At 51.9% G+C, this 14,602-nt stretch overlaps 1 protein-coding gene across 1 annotated transcript in view; it reads left to right on the top strand.

Moving 5' to 3' along the window:
* Positions 1-184: 184 nt before the first annotated feature.
* The window catches only part of ZMYND11 (zinc finger MYND-type containing 11), a 159,512-nt gene continuing 145,094 nt past the window's right edge, over positions 185-14,602 (top strand). Inside the window, exon 1 of the mRNA XM_068130009.2 lies at positions 185-674. The gene's annotated coding sequence lies outside the window, so the exon portion shown is untranslated. The remainder of the gene's footprint in view (positions 675-14,602) is intronic.

Here is a 14,602-nt window from a genome sequence, read left to right as displayed (position 1 = left end):
CTCGCCGAGACCTGTTTTCCAACTGGATCGTGATTCAAACAAACCGCTTCCAATGGAATGCCAAACCCCAGAGCAGGTGTTCACGGACCTGTTATTGTCGTACGAGAGCGCCGTCCAATCGCACATCAGAACGTTCAATGGATACGTCCGTTATGTCATTTGCGAACGGAAACGCAATAATTCCGAGCCCAGGGCGTGGTCTGCGACCCGTCCACGCGTGTTCTTCTTCCCGCACGCGGCCTCCTCCATCCGCAGGACGTTTATTCCTCTCAGCCAGTGCAATGGTTAAATACCGTTGGCGTTGCGAGGACGATAAAAACGAATTGCTGGAGAAGAATAAGCGATTAACGGATAATGAGTAGTTAATGCGTCATGACGTCGGATCGAATCGTGCGTGTGACATCAGCGAGGGCTGCGTGGAAATCGGCGCGAGGCCCTGTAGGCTTGCGGCCTTTTCTCGCTCGGCTCCGACGGCCTTTTCTCGAGTGAAAACGATTTTAAAGAGGAAGAAGAACAGCAATTGGGGGAATGTTCATGCGATTATTCATGCCTGTGTAGTTATGGCTGCACCCTGGAATGCCAACGGCGTGTCTGAACAACCCTGTTTTTGCTAGGCCGGAAGTCTGCACATCACCGATCTCAAGTCAACGACAATCACTGGCTTGACGATCCAGGTTCGGTTCGGTGTCGCTCGGAATCGTCGCGTGTCCACTGAACGGGGCTTCACCGTGTCTTGTGATTCATATTGGGATAGCGAGTCCACAGTGACAGTGTCTTGAGATCAATGATGGGATGACGTTTTGTCCAACGCACGGATGTTTACAAATATAATGTTAATAATGATTATTATCGGTGTATTTTGTAATGGTATTATTGTTGAAAAGATTTTGTAAGATGGCTGGAGAGAAATGTTGGGAGACGGGGAGGGGCGAAATTTGGGTGCATCAGGACACCCCCTCTGGTGGATCTTGGCCGGCGATATTGAGTGGCAACGTGCTGTCAACGACATTGAGTGGCAACGTGCTGTCAACGACATTGAGTGGCAACGCGTTGCTAATAATAAGTGGCAACGTGTTGCTAATAATGAGTGGCAACGTGTTGTCAACGGCGTTGTGGCAACGTGCTGTCAACGGCATTGAGTGGCAACGTGCTTTCAAAGGCATTGAGTGGCAACGTGCTGTCAACGGCGTTGAGTGGCAACGTGCTGTCAATGGCATTGAGTGGCAACATGTTGCTAATGATAAGTGGCAACATGCTGTCAACGGCATTGAGTGGCAACGCGCTGTCAACGGCATTGAGTGGCAACGTGCTGTCAACGGCATTGAGTGGCAACGTGTTAACGGTGTTGTGGCAACGTGTTGTCAGCGGCATTGAGTGGCAACGTGCTGTCAACGGCATTGAGTGGTAACGTGTTGTCAACGGCATTGAGTGGCAACGTGCTGTCATCGGCATTGAGTGGCAATTTGCTGTCAACGTGCTGTCATTGAGTGGCTGTCAACGGCATTCATTGGCAACGTGTTGTCAACGGCGTTGTGGCAACGTGCTGTCAACGGCATTGAGTGGCAACGTGTTGTCAACGGCATTGAGTGGCAACGTGCTGTCAACGGCATTGAGTGGCAACGTGCTGTCAACGGCATTGAGTGGCAACGTGCTGTCAACGGCATTGAGTGGCAACGTGCTGTCAACGGCATTGAGTGGCAACGTGCTGTCAACGGCATTGAGTGGCAACGTGCTGTCAACGGCATTGAGTGGCAACGTGCTGTCAACGGCATTGAGTGGCAACGTGCTGTCAACGGCATTGAGTGGCAACGTGCTGTCAACGACATTGAGTGGCAACGTGCTGTCAACGGCATTGAGTGGCAACGTGCTGTCAACGACATTGAGTGGCAACGTGCTGTCAACGGCATTGACTGGCAACGTGCTGTCAACGGTACTGAGTGGCAACGTGTTGCTAATAATGAGTGGCAACGTGTTGCTAATAATGAGTGGCAACGCATTGCTAATAATGAGTGGCAACGTGTTGTCAACGGCGTTGTGGCAACGTGCTGTCAACGGCGTTGAGTGGCAACGTGCTTTCAAAGGCATTGAGTGGCAACGTGCTGTCAACGGCATTGAGTGGCAACGTGCTGTCAATGGCATTGAGTGGCAACATGTTGCTAATGATAAGTGGCAACATGCTGTCAACGGCATTGAGTGGCAACGTGCTGTCAACGGCATTGAGTGGAAACGTGCTGTAAACGGCATTGAGTGGCAACGTTCTGTCAACGGCATTGAGTGGCAACGTGTTAACGGTGTTGTGGCAACGTGCTGTCAACGGCATTGAGTGGTAACGTGTTGTCAACGGCATTGAGTGGTAACGTGTTGTCAGCGGCATTGAGTGGCAACGTGCTGTCATTGGCATTGAGTGGCAACGTGCTGGCAACGGCATTGAGTGGCAACGTGCTGGCAACGGCATTGAGTGGCAACATGCTGTCAACGGCATTGAGTGGCAATGTGCTGTCAATGGCATTGAGTGGCAACATGTTGCTAATGATGAGTGGCAACGTGTTGTCAATGGCATTGAGTGGCAACGTGTTGTCAATGGCATTGAGTGGCAACGTGTTGCTAATGATGAGTTGCAACGTGTTGTCAACAGCGTTGTGGCAACGTGCTGTCAACGGCATTCATTGGCAACGTGTTGTCAACGGCGTTGTGGCAACGTGCTGTCAACGACATTGAGTGGCAACGTGTTGCTAATAATGAGTGGCAACGCGTTGCTAATAATAAGTGGCAACGTGTTGCTAATAATGAGTGGCAACGTGTTGTCAACGGCGTTGTGGCAACGTGCTGTCAACGGCATTGAGTGGCAACGCGCTTTCAAAGGCATTGAGTGGCAACGTGCTGTCAACGGCGTTGAGTGGCAACGTGCTGTCAATGGCATTGAGTGGCAACGTGCTGTCAATGGCATTGAGTGGCAACATGTTGCTAATGATAAGTGGCAACATGCTGTCAACGGCATTGAGTGGCAACGCGCTGTCAACGGCATTGAGTGGCAACGTGCTGTCAACGGCATTGAGTGGCAACGTGTTAACGGTGTTGTGGCAACGTGTTGTCAGCGGCATTGAGTGGCAACGTGCTGTCAACGGCATTGAGTGGTAACGTGTTGTCAACGGCACTGAGTGGCAACGTGCTGTCATCGGCATTGAGTGGCAACGTGCTGGCAACGGCATTGAGTGGCAACGTGCTGGCATCGGCATTGAGTGGCAACATGCTGTCAACGGCATTGAGTGGCAATTTGCTGTCAACGTGCTGTCATTGAGTGGCTGTCAACGGCATTCATTGGCAACGTGTTGTCAACGGCGTTGTGGCAACGTGCTGTCAACGGCATTGAGTGGCAACGTGTTGTCAACGGCATTGAGTGGCAACGTGCTGTCAACGGCATTGAGTGGCAACGTGCTGTCAACGGCATTGAGTGGCAACGTGCTGTCAACGGCATTGAGTGGCAACGTGCTGTCAACGGCATTGAGTGGCAACGTGCTGTCAACGGCATTGAGTGGCAACGTGCTGTCAACGGCATTGAGTGGCAACGTGCTGTCAACGACATTGAGTGGCAACGTGCTGTCAACGGCATTGAGTGGCAACGTGCTGTCAACGACATTGAGTGGCAACGTGCTGTCAACGGCATTGAGTGGCAACGTGCTGTCAACGGTACTGAGTGGCAACGTGTTGCTAATAATGAGTGGCAACGTGTTGCTAATAATGAGTGGCAACGTGTTGCTAATAATGAGTGGCAACGCATTGCTAATAATGAGTGGCAACGTGTTGTCAACGGCGTTGTGGCAACGTGCTGTCAACGGCGTTGAGTGGCAACGTGCTTTCAAAGGCATTGAGTGGCAACGTGCTGTCAACGGCATTGAGTGGCAACGTGCTGTCAATGGCATTGAGTGGCAACATGTTGCTAATGATAAGTGGCAACATGCTGTCAACGGCATTGAGTGGCAATGTGCTGTCAACGGCATTGAGTGGAAACGTGCTGTAAACGGCATTGAGTGGCAACGTTCTGTCAACGGCATTGAGTGGCAACGTGTTAACGGTGTTGTGGCAACGTGTTGTCAGCGGCATTGAGTGGCAACGTGCTGTCAACGGCATTGAGTGGTAACGTGTTGTCAACGGCATTGAGTGGTAACGTGTTGTCAGCGGCATTGAGTGGCAACGTGCTGTCATTGGCATTGAGTGGCAACGTGCTGGCAACGGCATTGAGTGGCAACGTGCTGGCAACGGCATTGAGTGGCAACATGCTGTCAACGGCATTGAGTGGCAATGTGCTGTCAATGGCATTGAGTGGCAACATGTTGCTAATGATGAGTGGCAACGTGTTGTCAATGGCATTGAGTGGCAACGTGTTGTCAATGGCATTGAGTGGCAACGTGTTGTCAACGGCATTGAGTGGCAACGTGTTGCTAATGATGAGTTGCAACGTGTTGTCAACAGCGTTGTGGCAACGTGCTGTCAACGGCATTCATTGGCAACGTGTTGTCAACGGCGTTGTGGCAACGTGCTGTCACCGGCATTGAGTGGCAACGTGTTGTCAACGGCATTGAGTGGCAACATGTTGCTAATGATAAGTGGCAACATGCTGTCAACGGCATTGAGTGGAAACGTGCTGTAAACGGTGTTGAGTGGCAACGCTCTGTCAACGGCATTGAGTGGCAACATGCTGTCAATGGCATTGAGTTGCAACGTGTTAATGGTGTTGTGGCAACGTGTTGTCAGCGGCATTGAGTGGCAACATGTTGCTAATGATGAGTGGCAATGTGCTGTCAACGGCATTGAGTGGCAACGTGCTGTCAACAGCATTGAGTGGCAACGTGCTGTCAACAGCATTGAGTGGCAACGTGCTGTCAACGGCATTGAGTGGCAACGTGCTGTCAATGGCATTGCGTGGCAACGTGCTGTCAACGGCATTGAGTGGCAACGTGTTATCGACGGCATTGAGTGGCGACGTGCTGTCAACGGCATTCATTTGCAACGTGTTGTCAACGGCATTGAGTGGTAACGTGTTGCTAATGATGAGTGGCAACGTGCTGTCAACGGCATTGAGTGGCAACGTGCTGTCAACGGCATTGAGTGGCAACATGCTGTCAACGGCATTGAGTGGCAACGTGCTGTCAACGGCATTGAGTGGCAATGTGCTGTCAACGGCATTGAGTGGCAACGTGTTGTCAACGGCATTGAGTGGCATCGTGCTGTCAACTGTATTGAGTGGCAACATGCTGTCAACGGCATTGAGTGGCCACGTGTTGCTAATGATGAGTGGCAACGTGTTGTCAACGGCGTGGTGGTAACGTGCTGTCAACGGCAATGAGTGGCAACGTGCTGTCAACGGCATTGAGTGGCAACGTGTTGTCAACGGCGTTGTGGCAACGTGCTGTCAACAGCATTGAGTGGCAACATGTCAATGGCATTGAGTGGCAACGTGCTGTCAACGGCATTGAGAGGTAACGTGTTGCTAATGATGAGTGGCAACGTGCGGTCAACGGCATTGAGTGGCAACGTGCTGTCTACGGCATTGAGTGGCATCATGCTGTCAACGGCATTGAGTGGCACCGTGCTGTCAACGGCATTGAGTGGCAACATGCTGTCAACGGCATTGAGTGGCAACGTGCTGTCAACGGCATTGAGTGGCAACGTGCTGTCAACGGCATTGAGTGGCAACGTGCTGTCTACGGCATTGAGTGGCAACGTGTTGCTAATGATGAGTGGCATTTAGTGGCAACGTGTTGCTAATGATGAGTGGCAACGTGCTGTCAACGGCATTGAGTGGCAACATGCTGTCTACGGCATTGAATGGCATCGTGCTGTCAACGGCATTGAGTGGCAACGTGTTGTCAACGGCATTGAGTGGCAACGTGCTGTCAACGGCATTGAGTGGCAATGTGCTGTCAACGGCATTGAGTGGCAATGTGCTGTCAACGGCATTGAGTGGCAACGTGTTGTCAACGGCGTTGAGTAGCAACGTGTTGTCAACGGCATTGAGTGGCATCATGCTGTCAACTGCATTGAGTGGCAACATGCTGTCAACGGCATTGAGTGGCCACGTGTTGCTAATGATGAGTGGCAACGTGTTGTCAACGGCGTTGTGGTAACGTGCTGTCAACGGCAATGAGTGGCAACGTGCTGTCAACGGCATTGAGTGGCAACGTGTTGTCAACGGCGTTGTGGCAATGTGCTGTCAACAGCATTGAGTGGCAACATGTCAATGGCATTGAGTGGCAACGTGCTGTCAACGGCATTGAGTGGTAACGTGTTGCTAATGATGAGTGGCAACGTGCGGTCAACGGCATTGAGTGGCAACGTGCTGTCTGCGGCATTGAGTGGCATCATGCTGTCAACGGCATTGAGTGGCATCGTGCTGTCAACGGCATTGAGTGGCAACATGCTGTCAACGGCATTGAGTGGCAACGTGCTGTAAACGGCATTGAGTGGCAACATGCTGTCAACGGGATTGAGTGGCAACATGCTGTCAACGGGAATGAGTGGCAACATGCTGTCAACGGGATTGAGTGGCAATGTGCTGTCGATGACATTGAGTGGAAACGTGTTGCTAATGATGAGTGGCAACATGTTGTCAACGGCGTTGTGTCAACGTGCTGTCAACGGCATTGAGTGGCAATGTGCTGTCAATGGCATTGAGTGGCAACGTGTTGCTAATGATGAGTGGCAACGTGCTGTCTACGGCATTGCGTGGCAACGTGCTGTCAATGGCATTGCGTGGCAACGTGTTGTCAACGGCATTGAGTGGCAACGTGTTGTCAACGGCATTGAGTGGCAACATTCTGTCAACGGCATTGAGTGGCAACATGCTGTCAATGGCATTGCGTGGCAACGTGCTGTCAACGGCATTGCGTGGCAACGTGCTGTCAACGGCATTGAGTGGCAACGTGTTGTCAACGGCATTGAGTGGTAACGTGTTGCTAATGATGAGTGGAAACGTGCTGTCAGCGGCATTGAGTGGCAACGTGCTGTCAACGGCATTGAGTGGCAACGTGTTGCTAATGATGAGTGGCAACGTGCTGTCAATGGCATTGAGTGGCAACGTGTTGCTAATGATGATTGGCAACGTGCTGTCAACGGCATTGAGTGGCAACGTGCTGTCTACGGCATTGAGTGGCATCGTGTTGTCAACGGCATTGAGTGGCATCGTGCTGTCAACGGCATTGAGTGGCAACATGCTGTCAATGGCATTGAGTGGCGATGTGCTGTCAACGACATTGAGTGGAAACGTGTTGCTTATGATGAGTGGCAACGTGTTGTCAACGGCGTTGTGGCAACATGCTGTCAACGGCATTGAGTGGCAATGTGCTGTCAACGGCATTGAGTGGCAAAGTGTTGCTTATGATGAGTGGCAACGTGCTGTCAACGGCATTGAGTGGCAACGTGCTGTCTACGGCATTGAGTGGCATCGTGCTGTCAACGGCATTGAGTGGCATCGTGCCGTCAACGGCATTGAGTGGAAACGTGTTGCTCATGATGAGTGGCAACGTGTTGTCAACGGCGTTGTGGCAACGTGCTGTCAACGGCGTTGTGGCAACGTGCTGTCAACGGCGTTGTGGCAACGTGCTGTCAACGGCGTTGTGGCAACGTGCTGTCAACGGCATTGATTGGCAACGTGTTGTCAACGTCGTTGTGGCAACGTGCTGTCAACGGCATTGTGGCAACGTGTTGTCAACGGCATTGAGTGGCAACGTGTTAACGGTGTTGTGGCAACGTGTTGTCAGCGGCATTGAGTGGCAACGTGCTGTCAACGGCATTGAATGGTAACGTGTTGTCAACGGCATTGAGTGGCAACGTGCTGTCATCGGCATTGAGTGGCAACGTGCTGTCATCGGCATTGAGTGGCAACGTGCTGTCATCGGCATTGAGTGGCAACGTGCTGGCATCGGCATTGAGTGGCAACATGCTGTCAACGGCATTGAGTGGCAATTTGCTGTCAACGTGCTGTCATTGAGTGGCTGTCAACGGCATTCATTGGCAACGTGTTGTCAACGGCGTTGTGGCAACGTGCTGTCAACGGCATTGAGTGGCAACGTGTTGTCAACGGCATTGAGTGGCAACGTGCTGTCAACGGCATTGAGTGGCAACGTGCTGTCAACGGCATTGAGTGGCAACGTGCTGTCAACGGCATTGAGTGGCAACGTGCTGTCAACGGCATTGAGTGGCAACGTGCTGTCAACGGCATTGAGTGGCAACGTGCTGTCAACGGCATTGAGTGGCAACGTGCTGTCAACGGCATGGAGTGGCAACGTGCTGTCAACGGCATTGAGTGGCAACGTGCTGTCAACGACATTGAGTGGCAACGTGCTGTCAACGGCATTGAGTGGCAACGTGCTGTCAACGGTACTGAGTGGCAACGTGTTGCTAATAATGAGTGGCAACGTGTTGCTAATAATGAGTGGCAACGTGTTGCTAATAATGAGTGGCAACGTGTTGCTAATAATGAGTGGCAACGCATTGCTAATAATGAGTGGCAACGTGTTGTCAACGGCGTTGTGGCAACATGCTGTCAACGGCGTTGAGTGGCAACGTGCTTTCAAAGGCATTGAGTGGCAACGTGCTGTCAACGGCATTGAGTGGCAACGTGCTGTCAATGGCATTGAGTGGCAACATGTTGCTAATGATAAGTGGCAACATGCTGTCAACGGCATTGAGTGGCAACGTGCTGTCAACGGCATTGAGTGGAAACGTGCTGTAAACGGCATTGAGTGGCAACGTTCTGTCAACGGCATTGAGTGGCAACGTGTTAACGGTGTTGTGGCAACGTGTTGTCAGCGGCATTGAGTGGCAACGTGCTGTCAACGGCATTGAGTGGTAACGTGTTGTCAACGGCATTGAGTGGGAACGTGTTGTCAGCGGCATTGACTGGCAACGTGCTGTCATTGGCATTGAGTGGCAACGTGCTGGCAACGGCATTGAGTGGCAACGTGCTGGCAACGGCATTGAGTGGCAACATGCTGTCAACGGCATTGAGTGGCAATGTGCTGTCAACGGCATTGAGTGGCAACATGTTGCTAATGATGAGTGGCAACGTGCTGTCAGCGGCATTGAGTGGCAACGTGTTGTCAATGGCATTGAGTGGCAACGTGTTGTCAACGGCATTGAGTGGCAACGTGTTGCTAATGATGAGTTGCAACGTGTTGTCAACGGCGTTGTGGCAACGTGCTGTCAACGGCATTCATTGGCAACGTGTTGTCAACGGCGTTGTGGCAATGTGCTGTCAACGGCATTGAGTGGCAACGTGTTGTCAACGGCATTGAGTGGCAACGTGCTGTCAACGGCATTGAGTGGCAACATGTTGCTAATGATGAGTGGCAATGTGCTGTCAACGGCATTGAGTGGCAACGTGCTGTCAACAGCATTGAGTGGCAACGTGCTGTCAACAGCATTGAGTGGCAACGTGCTGTCAATGGCATTGCGTGGCAACGTGTTATCGACGGCATTGAGTGGCGACGTGCTGTCAACGGCATTCATTTGCAACGTGTTGTCAACGGCATTGAGTGGTAACGTGTTGCTAATGATGAGTGGCAACGTGCTGTCAACGGCATTGAGTGGCAACGTGCTGTCAACGGCATTGAGTGGCAACGTGCTGTCAACGGCATTGAGTGGCAACATGTTGTCAACGGCATTGAGTGGCATCGTGCTGTCAACTGCATTGAGTGGCAACATGCTGTCAACGGCATTGAGTGGCCACGTGTTGCTAATGATGAGTGGCAATGTGTTGTCAACGGCGTTGTGGTAACGTGCTGTCAACGGCAATGAGTGGCAACGTGCTGTCAACGGCATTGAGTGGCAACGTGTTGTCAACGGCGTTGTGGCAACGTGCTGTCAACAGCATTGAGTGGCAACATGTCAATGGCATTGAGTGGCAACGTGCTGTCAACGGCATTGAGTGGTAACGTGTTGCTAATGATGAGTGGCAACGTGCGGTCAACGGCATTGAGTGGCATCATGCTGTCAACGGCATTGAGTGGCACCGTGCTGTCAACGGCATTGAGTGGCAACATGCTGTCAACGGCATTGAGTGGCAACGTGCTGTCAACGGCATTGAGTGGCAACGTGCTGTCAACGGCATTGAGTGGCAACGTGCTGTCTACGGCATTGAGTGGCAACGTGTTGCTAATGATGAGTGGCATTTAGTGGCAACGTGTTGCTAATGATGAGTGGCAACGTGCTGTCAACGGCATTGAGTGGCAACATGCTGTCTACGGCATTGAGTGGCATCATGCTGTCAACGGCATTGAATGGCATCGTGCTGTCAACGGCATTGAGTGGCAACGTGTTGTCAACGGCATTGAGTGGCAACGTGCTGTCAACGGCATTGAGTGGCAACGTGCTGTCAACGGCATTGAGTGGCAATGTGCTGTCAACGGCATTGAGTGGCAACGTGTTGTCAACGGCATTGAGTGGCATCATGCTGTCAACTGCATTGAGTGGCAACATGCTGTCAACGGCATTGAGTGGCCACGTGTTGCTAATGATGAGTGGCAACGTGTTGTCAACGGCGTTGTGGTAACGTGCTGTCAACGGCAATGAGTGGCAACGTGCTGTCAACGGCATTGAGTGGCAACGTGTTGTCAACGGCGTTGTGGCAATGTGCTGTCAACAGCATTGAGTGGCAACATGTCAATGGCATTGAGTGGCAACGTGCTGTCAACGGCATTGAGTGGTAACGTGTTGCTAATGATGAGTGGCAACGTGCGGTCAACGGCATTGAGTGGCAACGTGCTGTCTACGGCATTGAGTGGCATCATGCTGTCAACGGCATTGAGTGGCATCGTGCTGTCAACGGCATTGAGTGGCAACATGCTGTCAACGACATTGAGTGGCAACGTGCTGTCAACGGCATTGAGTGGCAACATGCTGTCAACGGGATTGAGTGGCAACATGCTGTCAACGGGAATGAGTGGCAACATGCTGTCAACGGGATTGAGTGGCAATGTGCTGTCGATGACATTGAGTGGAAACGTGTTGCTAATGATGAGTGGCAACATGTTGTCAACGGCGTTGTGTCAACGTGCTGTCAACGGCATTGAGTGGCAATGTGCTGTCAACGGCATTGAGTGGCAACGTGTTGCTAATGATGAGTGGCAACGTGCTGTCTACGGCATTGCGTGGCAACGTGCTGTCAATGGCATTGCGTGGCAACGTGTTGTCAACGGCATTGAGTGGCAACATGCTGTCAACGGCATTGAGTGGCAACATGCTGTCAATGGCATTGCGTGGCAACGTGCTGTCAACGGCATTGAGTGGCAACGTGTTGTCAACGGCATTGAGTGGTAACGTGTTGCTAATGATGAGTGGAAACGTGCTGTCAGCGGCATTGAGTGGCAACGTGCTGTCAACGGCATTGAGTGGCAACGTGTTGTCAACGGCATTGAGTGGCAACATGCTGTCAACGGCATTGAGTGGCAACATGCTGTCAACGGCATTGCGTGGCAACGTGCTGTCAACGGCATTGAGTGGCAACGTGTTGTCAACGGCATTGAGTGGTAACGTGTTGCTAATGATGAGTGGAAACGTGCTGTCAGCGGCATTGAGTGGCAACGTGCTGTCAACGGCATTGAGTGGCAACGTGTTGCTAATGATGAGTGGCAACGTGTTGTCAAAGGTGTTGTGGCAACGCGCTGTCAACGGCATTGAGTGGCAACGTGCTGTCAACGGCATTGAGTGGCAACGTGTTAACGGTGTTGTGGCAACGTGTTGTCAGCGGCATTGAGTGGCAACGTGCTGTCATCGGCATTGAGTGGTAACGTGTTGTCAACGGCATTGAGTGGCAACGTGCTGTCATCGGCATTGAGTGGCAACGTGCTGGCAACGGCATTGAGTGGCAACGTGCTGGCATCGGCATTGAGTGGCAACATGCTGTCAACGGCATTGAGTGGCAATTTGCTGTCAACGTGCTGTCATTGAGTGGCTGTCAACGGCATTCATTGGCAACGTGTTGTCAACGGCGTTGTGGCAACGTGCTGTCAACGGCATTGAGTGGCAACGTGTTGTCAACGGCATTGAGTGGCAACGTGCTGTCAACGGCATTGAGTGGCAACGTGCTGTCAACGGCATTGAGTGGCAACGTGCTGTCAACGGCATTGAGTGGCAACGTGCTGTCAACGGCATTGAGTGGCAACGTGCTGTCAACGGCATTGAGTGGCAACGTGCTGTCAACGGCATTGAGTGGCAACGTGCTGTCAACGGCATTGAGTGGCAACGTGCTGTCAACGGCATTGAGTGGCAACGTGCTGTCAACGACATTGAGTGGCAACGTGCTGTCAACGGCATTGAGTGGCAACGTGCTGTCAACGACATTGAGTGGCAACGTGCTGTCAACGGCATTGAGTGGCAACGTGCTGTCAACGGTACTGAGTGGCAACGTGTTGCTAATAATGAGTGGCAACGTGTTGCTAATAATGAGTGGCAACGTGTTGCTAATAATGAGTGGCAACGCATTGCTAATAATGAGTGGCAACGTGTTGTCAACGGCGTTGTGGCAACGTGCTGTCAACGGCGTTGAGTGGCAACGTGCTTTCAAAGGCATTGAGTGGCAACGTGCTGTCAACGGCATTGAATGGCAACGTGCTGTCAATGGCATTGAGTGGCAACATGTTGCTAATGATAAGTGGCAACATGCTGTCAACGGCATTGAGTGGCAACGTGCTGTCAACGGCATTGAGTGGAAACGTGCTGTAAACGGCATTGAGTGGCAACGTTCTGTCAACGGCATTGAGTGGCAACGTGTTAACGGTGTTGTGGCAACGTGTTGTCAGCGGCATTGAGTGGCAACGTGCTGTCAACGGCATTGAGTGGTAACGTGTTGTCAACGGCATTGAGTGGTAACGTGTTGTCAGCGGCATTGAGTGGCAACGTGCTGTCATTGGCATTGAGTGGCAACGTGCTGGCAACGGCATTGAGTGGCAACGTGCTGGCAACGGCATTGAGTGGCAACATGCTGTCAACGGCATTGAGTGGCAATGTGCTGTCAATGGCATTGAGTGGCAACATGTTGCTAATGATGAGTGGCAACGTGTTGTCAATGGCATTGAGTGGCAACGTGTTGTCAATGGCATTGAGTGGCAACGTGTTGTCAACGGCATTGAGTGGCAACGTGTTGCTAATGATGAGTTGCAACGTGTTGTCAACAGCGTTGTGGCAACGTGCTGTCAACGGCATTCATTGGCAACGTGTTGTCAACGGCGTTGTGGCAACGTGCTGTCACCGGCATTGAGTGGCAACGTGTTGTCAACGGCATTGAGTGGCAACATGTTGCTAATGATAAGTGGCAACATGCTGTCAACGGCATTGAGTGGAAACGTGCTGTAAACGGTGTTGAGTGGCAACGCTCTGTCAACGGCATTGAGTGGCAACATGCTGTCAATGGCATTGAGTTGCAACGTGTTAATGGTGTTGTGGCAACGTGTTGTCAGCGGCATTGAGTGGCAACATGTTGCTAATGATGAGTGGCAATGTGCTGTCAACGGCATTGAGTGGCAACGTGCTGTCAACAGCATTGAGTGGCAACGTGCTGTCAACAGCATTGAGTGGCAACGTGCTGTCAACGGCATTGAGTGGCAACGTGCTGTCAATGGCATTGCGTGGCAACGTGCTGTCAACGGCATTGAGTGGCAACGTGTTATCGACGGCATTGAGTGGCGACGTGCTGTCAACGGCATTCATTTGCAACGTGTTGTCAACGGCATTGAGTGGTAACGTGTTGCTAATGATGAGTGGCAACGTGCTGTCAACGGCATTGAGTGGCAACGTGCTGTCAACGGCATTGAGTGGCAACGTGCTGTCAACGGCATTGAGTGGCAACGTGCTGTCAACGGCATTGAGTGGCAATGTGCTGTCAACGGCATTGAGTGGCAACGTGTTGTCAACGGCATTGAGTGGCATCGTGCTGTCAACTGTATTGAGTGGCAACATGCTGTCAACGGCATTGAGTGGCCACGTGTTGCTAATGATGAGTGGCAACGTGTTGTCAACGGCGTGGTGGTAACGTGCTGTCAACGGCAATGAGTGGCAACGTGCTGTCAACGGCATTGAGTGGCAACGTGTTGTCAACGGCGTTGTGGCAACGTGCTGTCAACAGCATTGAGTGGCAACATGTCAATGGCATTGAGTGGCAACGTGCTGTCAACGGCATTGAGTGGTAACGTGTTGCTAATGATGAGTGGCAACGTGCGGTCAACGGCATTGAGTGGCAACGTGCTGTCTACGGCATTGAGTGGCATCATGCTGTCAACGGCATTGAGTGGCACCGTGCTGTCAACGGCATTGAGTGGCAACGTGCTGTCAACGGCATTGAGTGGCAACGTGCTGTCAACGGCATTGAGTGGCAACGTGCTGTCAACGGCATTGAGTGGCAACGTGCTGTCTACGGCATTGAGTGGCAACGTGTTGCTAATGATGAGTGGCATTTAGTGGCAACGTGTTGCTAATGATGAGTGGCAACGTGCTGTCAACGGCATTGAGTGGCAACATGCTGTCTACGGCATTGAATGGCATCGTGCTGTCAACGGCATTGAGTGGCAACGTGTTGTCAACGGCATTGAGTGGCAACGTGCTGTCAACG

Source organism: Myxine glutinosa, chromosome 1 (assembly GCF_964187855.1).
Source record: "Myxine glutinosa chromosome 1, kmMyxGlut1.1, whole genome shotgun sequence".
NCBI lineage: Eukaryota > Metazoa > Chordata > Myxini > Myxiniformes > Myxinidae > Myxine > Myxine glutinosa.
This window is presented reverse-complemented; position numbering and strand designations above follow the sequence as displayed.